The sequence below is a fragment of the Blennius ocellaris genome, assembly GCF_963422515.1.
Source record: "Blennius ocellaris genome assembly, contig: SUPER_5_unloc_1, whole genome shotgun sequence".
Taxonomy (NCBI): Eukaryota; Metazoa; Chordata; class Actinopteri; order Blenniiformes; family Blenniidae; genus Blennius; species Blennius ocellaris.
In genome coordinates this window covers 1,323,641-1,340,449 of record NW_027662315.1, presented here as the reverse complement: position 1 = coordinate 1,340,449, position 16,809 = coordinate 1,323,641, and positions in this window count along the sequence as shown.

The window sequence follows — 16,809 nt, the reverse complement described above, 5'->3', positions numbered from 1 at the left end:
GCTAAAAGGACAACAGGCTCTTTTTGGCATTTTAATGTTCAACTTTTAAATGATTTCAATTTTTGTGAAAATTTTAGCTACTTTTGGAAGTACTGGGCAGGACAAAAAGAGGTTTTTTCTTCTCTCAGTCAGTGGTGGGAGGTGGGGAAGGGCCAGATGAGGAGTTTCTGCCAGCAATACACCTCCTTCTCCACAGTCAGGATTCGGAGGGCGGTTGAAGAGCTGGAGACCGAAATTAGTGGACTGCAGAACGGTTCTGATCCTGACACTGGCTTGCTGCTCTCTAAGCAGCACCAACTGAAGACTCTCCTTCAGGAGAGAGCCAAAGGAGCCTTGGTCCGGACCAGGCTCAGCACCCTGAGGGACATGGATGCTCCCACATCCTTCTTCTTCGCCCTGGAGAGATCGGAGGCTCGGGGGAGGCAGATGGTGTGTCTCCGACTGCCTGATGGGCGGCTGACGTCAGACCCGGCAGAGATGAGGAGGCATGCTGTGAACTTTTACTCGGATCTGTTTGGGGCGGAGAACTGTGACGGGGATGCTGCTGCTGAGCTGCTGCAGGATCTGCCTCAGCTGAGTCCAGAGGACCGTCAGGTGCTGAGCTCAGGCCTCTCTTTGGAGGAACTGAGCGCTGCAGTGTCCCAGATGGCCTCTGGGAAGTCTCCGGGCCTCGATGGACTTCCCCCAGAGTTTTATAAACATTTCTGGAGCCTGCTGGGAGGGGACCTGCTGGACGTCTACAGAGACTCTTTTAATAACGGGACCCTTCCTGCTTCCTGCCGCCGTGCGGTGATCTCCCTGCTGCCTAAGAAGGGGGATGTGACCCTATTGAAAAACTGGAGGCCGACGGGGGGACCTTCTCCCTCTCAGCCCCTCCTACCTTACCTCACCTTACCTCATTCAACAATAGGGGCCAGTGGACGGGGCCTAGGGTGGGGGGTCCAGGCCACTTAACTGTGGTCTGCCCCTCCCCCGACTTTGCGCCGCCCACAATTTTAACTACACTTAGTCACGCAGGGTCTTGAGGGGATCAGCTGGCTTTCGGGGTTCTGCCGCTGGGCAGCGGTAGAACACCCGGGCCCCCGCTACCCCTCAATTTTAAACCGCACCCTAGACACACACATTGCACCACCTCTTCAAAACACAAATACACACATCTACATGTATCCAACACCCCACAGGGTGGAGGGGGGGGGTGGGGGCTCCCCCCAGCACCTCCCGCTGTGGTCCCGCCGTGTTCCGGGGCGGGTGCGGCTGGGAGTGCGGGGGGCACGCTAGCTCGGGCGTGGCACCTCCGGGGGGGCTGGGGTAGTGGTTCTCCCTCCCTATTCACAGTTGGACTGGTGGAGGACGAGATCCCGTAGTGGCCTGGTGGGGGCCTGGCTGGCGGCCTGGGGAGTGGGGGGCACCCCCCTCCCAACCATATAAATGTATGTACGTATGTCTGTATATATGTAGATATGTATGTCTGTGTGTGTATGTGTATGCTTGGTGTGTGTATCTGTGTGGGTGTGTATGTATGTCTGTGTGTGTGTATGCGTATGCTTGGGTGTGAGTGTGTGGGTGGGCTGGGATTAGGTGATGGGGTGGGGGGGGTGGCTGTCCTCCGGCCGGGCCTGGCTGGGCCTTCGCTCTTCCTGGTCTGGGGGGGGGGGGGCTGGTCTGGGGCTCGGCGGCTGGGGCCTTCTCTGTCCCGCCGGGGGTTGGGGGGGTGGTGGGGGGATGGCCCCCGGGGGTGCGGCGGGCTCCGCTGTCGGGGCCGGGGGGGCTCCCTGCCCGCGTGGCCTGGGGGCGCTGCACTGGCCGGTCCCGGCTTGGCGGCTCGGTCGGGGCCCGGAGCTCTGCGCCCTTTATCCTTCTCCTGTGGGCCCCTCTGGCCTGGGGGGGGTCCTCTCTGCGCGCTCCATCTGGTGCCTTCCGGGTTGGGGCGTGGCTCTCCGGGGGGGTTTGTCGGGGCCTCCCTGGATCCGGTGGGTCGCTGGGTGCCGGAGTGGCGGCGTCCGGCCCTGGTGGCCCTTGGGCTCCGGGGTGGTGCTGCGGCCCCCCCACAACAGTTCCATTCACATCCAGAGGACAAACCACACACACACACACACACACACACACACACACACACACACACACACTCCCACTCCTCATTGACGAGATTGTTCTGTTTAATTATCAAAACCAAGTTGTTGTTTGCTTTTGTTGTTGTTGTGTTTGTTGTTTGTTTTATTTATTTATTTTTGTTCTATGTCCTTTTTGTTTTTGCTTTTGTTATAATTGTTGTCATTATTTAGGTCTTTTGCTCTGTTGTTGCTCAGGCTGGTCTTAATCTCATGGCAGTTGGAAAATATTTAGATCACTGTGGTTAATGTATTATCAAAAAAACAAAAAAAATAGTATGTAGCACTAACAAGGGTATTGTATGTATTTTGTATTTTGTATTTTTTGTATTTATTTTGTTTCACCAAGCCTTTCTCTGTCTCTCCTCTCCTCTCCTCTCCTCTCCTCTCCTCTCCTCTCCTCTATCCTCTCCTCTCCTCTCCTCTCCTCTCCTCTCCTCTCCTCTATCCTCTCCACCCCAACCGGTCCACAGAATGCCTCCACCTCTGAGTCTGGTTTCTGCAAAGGTTTCTCCTTGTTGGGGGAGTTTTTCCTTTCCACAGTCGCAAACACACCTGCTTGCTCATGTGGATATGTTGGGCTTTTCTATTTTCTCTATAACAGCAAATTGGAATGACTGTAAAGTATTTAAAAATAAAAAAAATAAAAATAAAAAAGAATCTGATATTAAAAAAAAAAAAAAAAAAGAAAAACTGGAGGCCTGTCGCTCTGCTGTGACCCTGTTGAAGAACTGGAGGCCTGTCGCTCTGCTATGATCCTGTTGAAGAACTGGAGGCCTGTAGCTCTGCTGTGACCCTGTTGAAGAACTGGAGGCCTGTCGCTCTGCTGTGACCCTGTTGAAGAACTGGAGGCCTGTCGCTCTGCTATGATCCTGTTGAAGAACTGGAGGCCTGTAGCTCTGCTGTGACCCTGTTGAAGAACTGGAGGCCTGTAGCTCTGCTGTGACCCTGTTGAAGAACTGGAGGCCTGTCGCTCTGCTGTGACCCTGTTGAAGAACTGGAGGCCTGTAGCTCTGCTGTGACCCTGTTGAAGAACTGGAGGCCTGTAGCTCTGCTGTGACCCTGTTGAAGAACTGGAGGCCTGTCGCTCTGCTGTGACCCTGTTGAAGAACTGGAGGCCTGTCGCTCTGCTATGACCCTGTTGAAGAACTGGAGGCCTGTAGCTCTGCTATGATCCTGTTGAAGAACTGGAGGCCTGTAGCTCTGCTATGACCCTGTTGAAGAACTGGAGGCCTGTCGCTCTGCTATGACCCTGTTGAAGAACTGGAGGCCTGTAGCTCTGCTATGACCCTGTTGAAGAACTGGAGGCCTGTCGCTCTGCTGTGACCCTGTTGAAGAACTGGAGGCCTGTAGCTCTGCTATGACCCTGTTGAAGAACTGGAGGCCTGTCGCTCTGCTGTGACCCTGTTGAAGAACTGGAGGCCTGTCGCTCTGCTGTGACCCTGTTGAAGAACTGGAGGCCTGTAGCTCTGCTATGACCCTGTTGAAGAACTGGAGGCCTGTCGCTCTGCTGTGACCCTGTTGAAGAACTGGAGGCCTGTCGCTCTGCTATGATCCTGTTGAAGAACTGGAGGCCTGTCGCTCTGCTGTGACCCTGTTGAAGAACTGGAGGCCTGTCGCTCTGCTGTGACCCTGTTGAAGAACTGGAGGCCTGTCGCTCTGCTGTGACCCTGTTGAAGAACTGGAGGCCTGTCGCTCTGCTGTGACCCTGTTGAAGAACTGGAGGCCTGTCGCTCTGCTATGACCCTGTTGAAGAACTGGAGGCCTGTAGCTCTGCTATGATCCTGTTGAAGAACTGGAGGCCTGTAGCTCTGCTGTGACCCTGTTGAAGAACTGGAGGCCTGTAGCTCTGCTGTGACCCTGTTGAAGAACTGGAGGCCTGTAGCTCTGCTATGATCCTGTTGAAGAACTGGAGGCCTGTAGCTCTGCTATGATCCTGTTGAAGAACTGGAGGCCTGTAGCTCTGCTGTGACCCTGTTGAAGAACTGGAGGCCTGTCGCTCTGCTGTGACCCTGTTGAAGAACTGGAGGCCTGTAGCTCTGCTGTGACCCTGTTGAAGAACTGGAGGCCTGTCGCTCTGCTGTGCACGGACTATAAAATGTTTTCAAAAGCTCTGTCTAATAAATTAAAGGATTTTTTGATTTATTAATTGGCAGCGAACAATCATACTGTCTCCCCAACAGGTCGATCCATGACAATTTGTTTTTATTGAGGGACATTTTTGACTGTTGTAAATTGTACCACTTGAACACGGCTATCATTTCAATTGATCAGGAGAAAGCTTTTGATCGGGTCGATCACTCCTTTTTGTTTTCAACATTGCGGGCGTTTGGGGTGGGAGACACTTTTCTGTCATGGATCAAGCTGTTATACAGCCAGGCGTCATGCGTCATTAAGGTGGGGGGAGGGCTAAGCTGTCCTGTACCTGTCCATAGAGGCATCCGGCAGGGCTGCCCCATATCAGGCCAGCTGTCAGCATGGCTGTTGAGCCACTGCTGTGCAGACTGAAGAACAGGCTGAGGGGTCTGTGCCTGTCGATGTCTGCTGCTGAGTCCAAGGTGGTTGTGTCGGCTTACGCAGACGACATAAATGTGTTTGTAGCAGGTCAAGAGGATGTACTTGCTTTGCAGGACAGCTTAGCCCTGCAGTGTCCTGAGGACTCCAGCGTCCCACCAAACACGCCTCACTCTTCCCCCAGTTCACTCTGGCTGAAGAGGCTTTCTCATGCAGGGCTAAACTAACACTGCTTTTATACACTCACGAAAAACTTGCCTGGTTTTGTTTCAGTGTGGGGAATCAGGCAGGTCCTGTGCTCCTTGGTGAGGAGGACTGTCTGATCGTGACTTTTTAATATTCCATGTGATTTTGTATTGATTTTATAGCCCATCACAGTGTGTGGTCTGTTTGTGGTTCCACGCTGTGTGAGTGTTTTTTCAAACCTTTGGTCTCCTCTGTGAGGATGAATGAACATGGACTTCATTGATTTTTGTGTTTGTTAAATAAAGGTTTTTTCAACTCAACTCTTCTTCTTCTGCTGCTGCTGCTGCTGCTGCTGCTGCTGCTGCTTCTTCTTCTGTTTGGTTTTACAGCAGTTTGCATCCATGTATGTTGCATTACCGCCATCTCCTGCTTTTACATCTCGATATCATTCCAGCCACTATATTTTTCCCATTAACCCCGTTGTGTTGAAAAATCTGCTTAAACATTTCCTGCCCATCCACTTTCTCCCCACACCAGTATCTCCTTCACTCTTTCCATTCCTCCTCTCCTCAGTCCCTCCATCCTATTCTTTCTTTCCCTCATACCTCCTGCAGCTCACCAGCACTCCACTGTCTCTGGTACTTGACATAAGCTGCAACTTCCTGTTGGATGTTTCCTCATGATGTATTTATTACTGTTCAGATGTGTGCCCAATTCTTAATGTGGTATATGTGTCTCCTCTTCCCTGCTCCCTCCTCCTCTCCTCTTCCCTGCTCCCTCCTCCTCTCTCTCCCCTGCTCCCTCCTCCTCTCCTCTCCCCTGCTCCCTCCTCCTCTCCTCTCCCCTGCTCCCTCCTCCTCTCCTCTTCCCTGCTCCCTCCTCCTCTCCTCTTCCCTGCTCCCTCCTCCTCTCCTCTCCCCTGCTCCCTCCTCCTCTCCTCTCCCCTGCTCCCTCCTCCTCTCCTCTCCCCTGCTCCCTCCTCCTCTCCTCTTCCCTGCTCCCTCCTCCTCTCCTCTTCCCTGCTCCCTCCTCCTCTCCTCTCCCCTGCTCCCTCCTCCTCTCCTCTCCCCTGCTCCCTCCTCCTCTCCTCTTCCCTGCTCCCTCCTCCTCTCCTCTTCCCTGCTCCCTCCTCCTCTCCTCTCCCCTGCTCCCTCCTCCTCTCCTCTCCCCTGCTCCCTCCTCCTCTCCTCTTCCCTGCTCCCTCCTCCTCTCCTCTTCCCTGCTCCCTCCTCCTCTCCTCTTCCCTGCTCCCTCCTCCTCTCCTCTCCCCTGCTCCCTCCTCCTCTCCTCTCCCCTGCTCCCTCCTCCTCTCCTCTTCCCTGCTCCCTCCTCCTCTCCTCTTCCCTGCTCCCTCCTCCTCTCCTCTCCCCTGCTCCCTCCTCCTCTCCTCTCCCTCTCCTGCTCCCTCCTCCTCTCCTCTCCCCTGCTCCCTCCTCCTCTCCTCTTCCCTGCTCCCTCCTCCTCTCCTCTTCCCTGCTCCCTCCTCCTCTCCTCTCCCCTGCTCCCTCCTCCTCTCCTCTCCCCTGCTCCCCTCCTCCTCTCCTCTTCCCTGCTCCCTCCTCCTCTCCTCTTCCCTGCTCCCTCCTCCTCTCCTCTCCCCTGCTCCCTCCTCCTCTCCTCTCCCCTGCTCCCTCCTCCTCTCCTCTCCCCTGCTCCCTCCTCCTCTCCTCTTCCCTGCTCCCTCCTCCTCTCCTCTTCCCTGCTCCCTCCTCCTCTCCTCTTCCCTGCTCCCTCCTCCTCTCCTCTCCCCTGCTCCCTCCTCCTCTCATCTTCCCTGCCTCATCCTCTCCTCTTCCCTGCTCCCTGCTCCTCTCCTCTTCCCTGCCTCCTCCTCTCTTCTTCCCTCCTGCCTCCTCCTCTCCTTTTCTCTCCTCACCTCCTGCTCTCCTCTTCCCTCCTGCCTCCTCCACTCCTCTTCCCTTCTGCCTCCTCCTCTCCTCTTCCCTCCTCACCTCCTCCTCTCCTCTTCCCTCCTGCCTCCTCCTCTCCTCTTCCCTCCTGCCTCCTCCTCTCCTCTTCCCTCCTCACCTCCTCCTCTCCTCTTCCCTCCTCACCTCCTCCTCTCCTCTTCCCTCCTCTCCTCTTCCCTCCTGCCTCCTCCTCTCCTCATCCCTCCTCACCTCCTTCTCTCCTCTTCCCTCCTCACCTCCTCCTCTCCTCTTCCCTCCTGTCCTCTTCCCTCCTGCCTCCTCCTCTCCTCATCCCTCCTCACCTCCTTCTCTCCTCTTCCCTCCTCACCTCCTCCTCTCCTCTCCCTCCGGCCTCCTCCTCTCCTCTTCCCTCCTCTCCTCTTCCCTCCGGCCTCCTCCTCTCCTCTTTCCTCCTCTCCTCTTCCCTCCGGCCTCCTCCTCTCCTCTTTCCTCCTCTCCTCTTCCCTCCTGCCTCCTCCTCTCCTCATCCCTCCTGCCTCCTCCTCTCCTCACCTCCTCCTCTCCTCATCCCTCCTGCCTCCTCCTCTCCTCTTCCCTGCTCCCTCCTCCTCTCCTCTTCCCTGCTCCCTCCTCCTCTCCTCTTCCCTGCTCCCTCCTCCTCTCCTCTTCCCTGCTCCATCCTCCTCTCCTCTTCCCTGCTCCCTCCTCCTCTCCTCTCCCCTGCTCCCTCCTCCTCTCCTCTCCCCTGCTCCCTCCTCCTCTCCTCTTCCCTGCTCCCTCCTCCTCTCCTCTTCCCTGCTCCCTCCTCCTCTCCTCTTCCCTGCTCCCTCCTCCTCTCCTCTCCCCTGCTCCCTCCTCCTCTCCTCTCCCCTGCTCCCTCCTCCTCTCCTCTCCCCTGCTCCCTCCTCCTCTCCTCTCCCCTGCTCCCTCCTCCTCTCCTCTTCCCTGCTCCCTGCTCCTCTCCTCTTCCCTGCCTCCTCCTCTCTTCTTCCCTGCCTCCTCCTCTCCTCTTCCCTCCTGCCTCCTCCTCTCCTTTTCTCTCCTCACCTCCTCCTCTCCTCTTCCCTCCTGCCTCCTCCTCTCCTCTTCCCTCCTGCGTCCTCCACTCCTCTTCCCTTCTGCCTCCTCCTCTCCTCTTCCCTCCGGCCTCCTCCTCTCCTCTTCCCTCCTCTCCTCTTCCCTCCTGCCTCCTCCACTCCTCTTCCCTTCTGCCTCCTCCTCTCCTCTTCCCTTCTGCCTCCTCCTCTCCTCATCCCTCCTGCCTCCTCCTCTCCTCTTTCCTCCTCTCCTCTTCCCTCCGGCCTCCTCCTCTCCTCTTCCCTCCTCTCCTCTTCCCTCCTGCCTCCTCCTCTCCTCATCCCTCCTGCCTCTCCTCTCCTCTTCCCTCCTCACCTCCTCCTCTCCTCTTCCCTCCTCACCTCCTCCTCTCCTCTTCCCTCCGGCCTCCTCCTCTCCACTTCCCTCCTCTCCTCTTCCCTCCGGCCTCCTCCTCTCCTCTTTCCTCCTCTCCTCTTCCCTCCGGTCCTCACCTCCTCCTCTCCTCTTCCCTCCGGCCTCCTCCTCTCCACTTCCCTCCTCTCCTCTTCTCCGGCCTCCTCCTCTCCTCTTTCCTCCTCCCTTCTTCCCTCCGGCCTCCTCCTCTCCTCTTCCCTCCACTCCTCTTCCTTCTGCCTCCTCCTCTCCTCTTCCCTTCTGCCACCTCCTCTCCTCATCCTCCTGCCTCCTCCTCTCCTCTTTCCTCCTTCCTCTTCCCTCCGGCCTCCTCCTCTCTCTTCCTCCTCTCCTCTTCCCTCCTGCCTCCTCCTCTCCTCATCCTCCTGCCTCCTCCTCTCCTCTTCCTCCTCACCTCCTCCTCTCCTCTTCCCTCCTCACCTCCTCCTCTCCTCTTCCTCCGGCCTCCCTCCTCTCCTCTTCCCTCCTCTCCTCTTCCCTCTCTCCTCTTCCTCCGGCCTCCTCCTCTCCTCTTCCTCCTCTCCTCTTCCCTCCGGCCTCCTCCTCTCCTCTTCCTCTCTCCTCTTCCCTCCGGCCTCCTCCTCTCCTCTTTCCTCCTCTCCTCTTCCCTCTGCTCCTTCCTCCTCTCCTCTTCCCTTCTGCCTCCTCCTCTCCTCTTCCCTCCTGGCTCCTCCTCTCCTCATCCCTCCTCACCTCCTCCTCTTCCTCTCTCCACTCCTCTTCCCACTTCCTGCCTCTCCTCTCCTCCTTCCTCTCCTGCCTCCCTCTCCTCTTCCCTCCACCCCTCCTCTCTTTCCCCTCCTGCCTCCTCTCTCTCTTCCCTCCGCCTCCTCCTCTCCTCTTCCCTCCTCTCCTCTTCCTCTGCCTCCTCCCTCTCCTCTCCCTTCCTGCCTCTCTCTCTCTCTCTTCCCTCCTCACCTCCTCCTCTCCTCTTCCCTCCTGCCTCCTCCTCTCCTCTTCCCTCCGGCCTCCTCCTCTACTCTTCCCTCCTCTCCTCTCCCTCCTGCCTCCTCCTCTCCTCATCCCTCCGGCCTCCTCCTCTCCTCTCCCTCCTCTCCTCTTCCCTCCTGCCTCCTCCTCTCCTCTTCCTCCTGCCTCCTCCTCTCCTCTTCCCTCCGCCTCTCCTCTCCCTCTCTCCTCCTCTCCTCTTCCCTCCTGCCTCCTCCTTCTCCTCCCTCTCTCCCCTCCTCCTCTCCTCTTCCCTCCTCACCTCCTCCTCTCCTCTTCCCTCCTGCCTCCTCCTCTCCTCTTCCCTCCTCACCTCCTCCTCTCCTCTTCCCTCCTGCCTCCTCCTCTCCTCTTCCCCTGCTCCCTCCTCCTCTCATCTTCCCTGCCTCCTCCTCTCCTCTTCCCTGCTCCCTCCTCCTCTCCTCTTCCCTGCTCCCTCCTCCTCTCCTCTTCCCTGCTCCTCCTCCTCTCCTCTCCCTGCTCCCTCCTCCTCTCCTCTTCCCTGCTCCCCTCCTCTCCTCTCCTCTCCTCCCTGCTCCCTCCTCCTCTCCTCTCCCCTGTTCCCTCCTCTCCTCTCCTCTTCCCTGCTCCCTCCTCCTCTCCTCTTCCCTGCTCCCTCCTCCTCTCCTCTTCCCTGCCTCCTCCTCTCTCCTCTCCCCCTGCTCCCTCCTCCTCTCCTCTCCCCTGCTCACCTCCTCCTCTCCTCTTCCCTGCTCCCTCCTCCTCTCCTCTGCTCCCTCCTCCTCTCCTCTTCCCTCCGGCCTCCTCCTCTCCTCTTCCTCCCTCTCCTCTTCCCTCCTGCCTCCCTCCCACTCCTCTTCCCTCTGCCTCCTCCTCTCCTCTTCCCTTCTGCCTCCTCCTCTCCTCATCCCTCCTGCCTCCTCCTCTCCTCTTTCCTCCTCTCCTCTTCCCTCCGGCCTCCTCCTCTCCTCTTCCCTCCTCTCCTCTTCCCTCTGCTCCTCCTCTCCTCATCCCTCCTGCCTCCTCCTCTCCTCTTCCCTCCTCACCTCCTCCTCTCCTCTTCCCTCCCTCACCCTCCTCCTCTCCTCTTCCCTCCGGCCTCCCTCCTCTCCACTTCCCTCCTCCTCCTCTTCCCTCCGGCCTCCTCCTCTCCTCTTTCCTCCTCTCCTCTTCCCTCCGGCCTCCTCCTCTCCTCTTCCCTCCACTCCTCTTCCCTTCTGCCTCCTCCTCTCCTCTTCCCTTCTGCCTCCTCCTCTCCTCATCCCTCCTGCCTCCTCCTCTCCTCTTCCTCCTCTCCTCTTCCCTCCGGCCTCCTCCTCTCCTCTCCCTCCTCTCCTCTTCCCTCCTGCCTCCTCCTCTCCTCATCCCTCCTGCCTCCTCCTCTCCTCTTCCCTCCTCACCTCCTCCTCTCCTCTTCCTCCTCACCTCCTCCTCTCCTCTTCCCTCCGGCCTCCTCCTCTCCTCTTCCCTCCTCTCCTCTTCCTCCTCTCCTCTTCCCTCCGGCCTCCTCCTCTCCTCTTTCCTCCTCTCCTCTTCCCTCCGGCCTCCTCCTCTCCTCTTCCCTCCTCTCCTCTTCCCTCCGGCCTCCTCCTCTCCTCTTTCCTCCTCTCCTCTTCCCTTCTGCCTCCTCCTCTCCTCTTCCCTTCTGCCTCCTCCTCTCCTCTTCCCTCCTGCGTCCTCCTCTCCTCTCCTCCTCACCTCTCCTCTCCTCTTCCCTCCTCACCTCCTCCTCTCCTCTTCCTCCTGCCTCCTCCTCTACTCTTCCCTCCTCACCTCCTCCTCTCCTCTTCCCTCCTGCCTCCTCCTCTCCTCTTCCCTCCGGCCTCCTCCTCTACTCTTCCCTCCTCTCCTCTTCCCTCCTGCCTCCTCCTCTCCTCATCCTCCTGCCTCCTCCTCTCCTCTTCCCTCCTCACCTCCTCCTCTCCTCTTCCCTCCTGCCTCCTCCTCTCCTCTTCCCTCCGCCTCCTCCTCTCCTCTTCCCTCCTGCCTCCTCCTCTCCTCATCCCTCCGGCCTCCTCCTCTCCTCTTCCCTCCTCTCCTCTTCCCTCCTGCCTCCTCCTCTCCTCATCCCTCCTGCCTCCTCCTCTCCTCTTCCCTCCAGCCTCCTCCTCTCCTCTTCCCTCCTCTCCTCTTCCCTCCTGCCTCCTCCTCTCCTCATCCCTCCTCACCTCCTCCTCTTCCTCTTCCCTCCTCACCTCCTCCTCTCCTCTTCCTCCTGCCTCCTCCTCTCCTCTTCCTCCTCACCTCCTCCTCTCCTCTCCTCCTGCCTCCTCCTCTCCTCTTCCCTCCGGCCTCCTCCTCTACTCTTCCCTCCTCTCCTCATCCCTCCTCACCTCCTCCTCCTCCTCTCCCTCCTCACCTCCCCTCTCCTCTTCCCTCCTGCCTCCTCCTCTCCTCTTCCCTCTCACCTCCTCCTCTCCTCTTCCCTCCTGCCTCCTCCTCTCCTCATCCCTCCTCACCTTCTCCTCTCCTCTTCCCTCCTCCCCTCCTCCCTCCTCTTCCCTCCTGCCTCCTCCTCTCCTCTTCCCTCCTCACCTCCTCCTCTCCTCCTCCCTCCTGCCTCCTCCTCTCCTCATCCCTCCTGCCTCCTCCTCTCCTCTTCTCCTCCTCACCTCTCCTCTCCTCTCCTCCTGCCTCTCTTCCTCTTCCCTCCTCACCTCTCCTCTCCTCCTCCCTTCTGCCTCCTCCTCTCCTCTTCCCTTCTGCTCCTCCTCTCCTCATCCCTCCTGCCTCCTCCTCTCCTCTTTCCTCCTCTCCTCTTCCCTCCGGCCTCCTCCTCTCCTCTTCCTCCTCTCCTCTTCCCTCCTGCCTCCTCCTCTCCTCCTCCCTCCTGCTCCTCCTCTCCTCTTCCCTCGGCCTCCTCCTCTCCTCTTCCCTCCTGCCTCCTCCTCTCTCTTCCCTCCTCTCCTCTCCCTCCTGCTCCTCTCTCCTCATCCTCCTCACCTCCTCCTCTCCTCTCCCTCCTCACTCCTCCTCTCCTCTTCCCTCCTCACCTCCTCCTCTCCTCTTCCCTCCAGGCCTCCTCCTCTCCTCTTCCCTCCTCTCCTCTTCCCTCCTCTCCTCTTCCTCCGGCCTCCTCCTCTCCTCTTTCTCCTCTCCTCTTCCCTCCGGCCTCCTCCTCTCCTCTTCCCTCCTCTCCTCTTCCCTCCGGCCTCCTCCTCTCCTCTTTCCTCCTCTCCTCTTCCCTTCTGCCTCCTCCTCTCCTCTTCCCTTCTGCCTCCTCCTCTCTCTTCCCTCCTGCGTCCTCCTCTCCTCATCCTCCTCACCTCCTCCTCTCCTCTTCCCTCCTCACCTCCTCCTCTCCTCTTCCCTCCTGCCTCCTCCTCTCCTCTTCCCTCCTCACCTCCTCCTCTCCTCTTCCCTCCTGCCTCCTCCTCTCCTCTTCCCTTCGGCCTCCTCCTCTACTCTTCCCTCCTCTCCTCTTCCCTCCTGCCTCCTCCTCTCCTCATCCCTCCTGCTCCTCCTCTCTTCTTCCCTCCTCACCTCCTCCTCTCCTCTTCCCTCCTGCCTCTCCTCTCCTCTTCCCTCCGGCCTCCTCTCTACTCTTCCCTCCTCTCCTCTTCCCTCCTGCCTCCTCCTCTCCTCATCTCCGGCCTCTCCTCTCTCTTCCCTCCTCTCTCTTCCCGTCCTGCCTCCTCCTCTCCTCATCCCTCCTGCCTCCTCCTCTCCTCTTCCTCCAGCCTCCTCCTCTCCTCTTCCTCCTCTCCTCTTCCCTCCTGCCTCCTCCTCTCCTCATCCCTCCTCACCTCCTCCTCTCTCTTCCCTCCTCACCTCCTCCTCTCCTCTTCCCTCCTGCCTCCTCCTCTCCTCTTCCCTCCTCTCCTCCTCCTCTCCTCTTCCCTCCTGCCTCCTCCTCTCCTCTTCCTCCGGCCTCCTCCTCTACTCTTCCCTCCTCTCCTCATCCCTCCTCACCTCCTCCTCTCCTCTTCCCTCCTCACCTCCTCCTCTCCTCTTCCCTCCTGCCTCCTCCTCTCCTCTTCCCCTCCTCACCTCCTCCTCTCCTCTTCCCTCCTGCCTCCTCCTCTCCTCTTCCTCCTCCCTCCTCCTCTCCTCCTCCCTTCTGCCTCCTCCTCTCCTCTTCCCTTCTGCCTCCTCCTCTCCTCATCCTCCTGCCTCCTCCTCTCCTCTTTCCTCCTCTCCTCTTCCCTCCGGCCTCCTCCTCTCCTCTTCCCTCCTCTCCTCTTCCCTCCTGCTCCTCCTCTCCTCCTCCCTCCTGCCTCCTCCTCTCCTCTTCCTCCGGCTCCTCCTCTCCTCTCCCTCCTGCCTCCTCCTCTCCTCTTCCCTCTCTCCTCTTCCCTCCTGCCTCCTCCTCTCCTCATCCTCCTCACCTCCTCCTCTCCTCTTCCCTCCTCACCTCCTCCTCTCCTCTTCCCTCCTCACCTCCTCCTCTCCTCTTCCCTCCTCACCTCCTCCTCTCCTCTTCCCTCCTGCCTCCTGCACAGACCTCACCCATCAGTTGTAGACCCTCCCTACATCCCTTTCTCTTCAGCATTCTTCAATCAATCCTGTTTCTCTCCTTCCTCCACACAGGAGCGACCGACCATACTGCTGGTGGGCACAACTGCCTTCCCTGCACTCCCATCTCTTTCGCTGTTTCCCTCCCGTCCATCCAAGACTGAGTTTTTAGTTTTCCCTCTCTCCCAGCGGTCCTTCTTAACCAGTTGGATGCTCCTCCCTGTGCCCTACCAGGTAAATCCAGTTGTTGCATCCGTTCGTCATGGAAGACGATGGTGTAGCTCAGATGAAGGTCTATCTGCACCTTTGCGAATGGAACCCTGCTAACCCGAACTCGAACCCATTCAAACGCATCCGCAAATTCACTTTTTACATGTTAGAAATCTATAACATATTTGTCTCTTGAACTTTAGGAAGACATATTAAAAAGTGTTTTGTCCACCCATTTATCTTCCTTCCATCTTAGTTGATATGTGCTCATGGTGGCTGGAGAACCAAGGTGTACCGACCTGAGAGGGTCGTCAAGACGACCGTCACTGGCTCCTGAGGCATGAAACGGCGTCATGAGCTGCATCAAGACTCATTTTTTAACCAGGCCAGTGGATTCATTTGATTAAAGTTGAGATCAATGAATTTAGATGTAAAGGAAAATCCAGAGGGTGTTGTCTGGACTGAACGGTGTATCAGATCCAGGTTTAAGACCTGGAAATAAAAACATCTTGTTCTTTTGTCACATATTGGTGACTTGAATGTTTTCAGTCTCCTGAAGAATTGGCTCCACTGTTCCAAACCTTTATGGGGGATTTCTGATAGATATTTGACAGGAATGAATGAATGAATGGATGAATGGATGATCCCTTTATTCATCTTGCAAACTAAGAAATTTACAATGGAAAAAAAGAGGATAAAGAACAGGAGGTATGGAGAGAAATAAAAAGCCAGGTCCCAAACTATGGCCCTGAGATCTGGGGGCCCTGTGGGAATAGGGAACGGACTCCTCGGCGCTTATAGCACAAAACAACAACACATAACAACATGACATCATAACAAACAGGAGCACATGTGGCGGGTGTGTTTTTTTTTTGGGGGGGGGGGGGGGGGGGTAGCATACTTTCTGTCAGGACAGGCAGGCTCCCCTTTGCCTGTTCTTTTTGTTGAAGAAATGTGGTCGATTGCACCTCGAGACCAGCTGATCAAATCCATAATGTTGGTCTGGATAGAGGCGTGGAGAGACGCTCCGACTAGATTCTGACAAGACAAGACAAGGCAGGAGCAGTAAGCAGGACGGATAATGGAGGGAGAGAGAAAAGAAGAGCAGGAAGCAGGCTTGGACATGGTTATGACAGGTCTTTAATCTGTGGTGTATAACCAGGGTTCCAATTACAACGTGGCTTTCGGGGGAGCCCTATTTTCCGATCAGACCTCTCAAGTTTGTAGAATAGGTATGCGTGAGATTTTTTTTGCGCGCGTCGTGACTCACGACGGGAGACACAGCGGTTGCATAGAAGAGATTTTCGGAAATAGTAGGCCTAGCCTACTGTAGGCCTGATGAGCGAATAAACTCACAACATTGACATAATTTTATTACTATTATTTATTTCAGGAACCTGATGAAGCTTAACCCATAGAAAATATAAATATATATGCGAAAATTGCCAGTGTTTTTAGAGCTCCCCCTAAATTTTTCAAATTAGGCTTCCAGGGGAGCTCAGGTCCCTTTCAGGGGAGCCCAGCTCCCCTTAGCTCCCCCGTAGTTCCAACTCTGTGTATAACCTTCATTTCCCTTAAGTCTAATTAGGGTCAAACTGCTGAAAATGTGAGGAGAGAAAAAAAATAACTCAAGCAAAAAGATGGATCTCCTGTTAGATGAGATCCACCACAACCTGTGTGGAGTGGAGGTGGTTTGATCCTACAGGCTCCTCCTCCTTTATACCACAATCTCTTTATGAATGGCTGGGGATCCTTTGAATGGCTCCACTGGACACAACGAAACACTAATTGTTAGTTCACTGCCAGATATACAAAGGTAAGCTCAGCAGTGGGGTGCAGCAGAGTGAGCAGCTCTACACGCCACACAAGACACATTACTTACAAGAAGCAGTTCTTCAGAGTCTGTTGCTGAAAGAGCTTCTGCTACTGACCAGGACGTCATGGAGGCTGAGAGTCATTGTGAAGGAGGGACCTCGGTTTGGACCGGGTCCTCCTCTCTGAGACCGGCCCAGGGCCTTCCTGTGTGGCCTTTGCATGTTCTCTCCAGGTGCGGGGGTTTCCTCCGGCTGCTCCAGTGTCCTCCCACAGTCCAACAACATGCATGTGAGCTTCACTGGTGACACTAACTGTCCCCTGGCTGTGAATGTGACAGTGTGCTTGTCGTCTCACTTTGTCCTGTGACAGACTGGACAACCGTCCACAGGACACTGGGATCGGCTCCAGCAACCCAGCCTGCCTGAGCAGGATAGGTGGTGTTTGCTGCGTGGATGGATGTATCTGGAGTAATTAATAGATCACACAAAATTCATCTTCAGAACCAACAAATCTACAATTCATCAAACTACTAAACCAACGACCTGATTGTTTTCTTGGCTATTCAGTTTATGTACAGAGCAGTTTGCTCACATCTATTTATATTGATTGATTGATTGATTGATTGAGTTAATTAGTTAGTTAGTTTGTATCAAAGGCTGTTCTAAATAAAGGAAACAAACATGATTTTAGAGGGATTTGTGCATTTCAAATCAATACATTTATCAGTACAGAGTTAATCTGTGTTAATCAGGAGTGAAAATCTTAAAACAGATCTAACAAGAGGTAACATTTTATATATATATATATATGTATATATACATATATATATATATATATATATATATATATATATATATATATATATATATATATATATATATATATATATATATATATATATATATATATATGTATATATACGCAGATATAAGATAAGATAGAGGAACTGGACTTACAGCATTAATCCGACATGTTTCTGGTTCCATGTATTTATTCAGAGGAGACTTTTTACAGAACTGGGCTGAGAGGTGTTTCAGTTCTAACAAAGTTTCTTTCTTTAGATGTTGCCTAACCAACCAATCAATCAACGAACCATCTAACCAAATAACCAAACAAACAAGTAAAGTTTGAGCTAAAAACCAGCCAATCAAAGGCCTTCCTTATCAGCGATCGTTGACTTTTTCCGGTCATGAGACCATTGCGTGTGGTGCATGCTGGGAGATGTAGCTCCGACTGTCCCATTTGCTCGAGTTCTGTCACAAGACGAATGAACCAGAAAACTACATTTC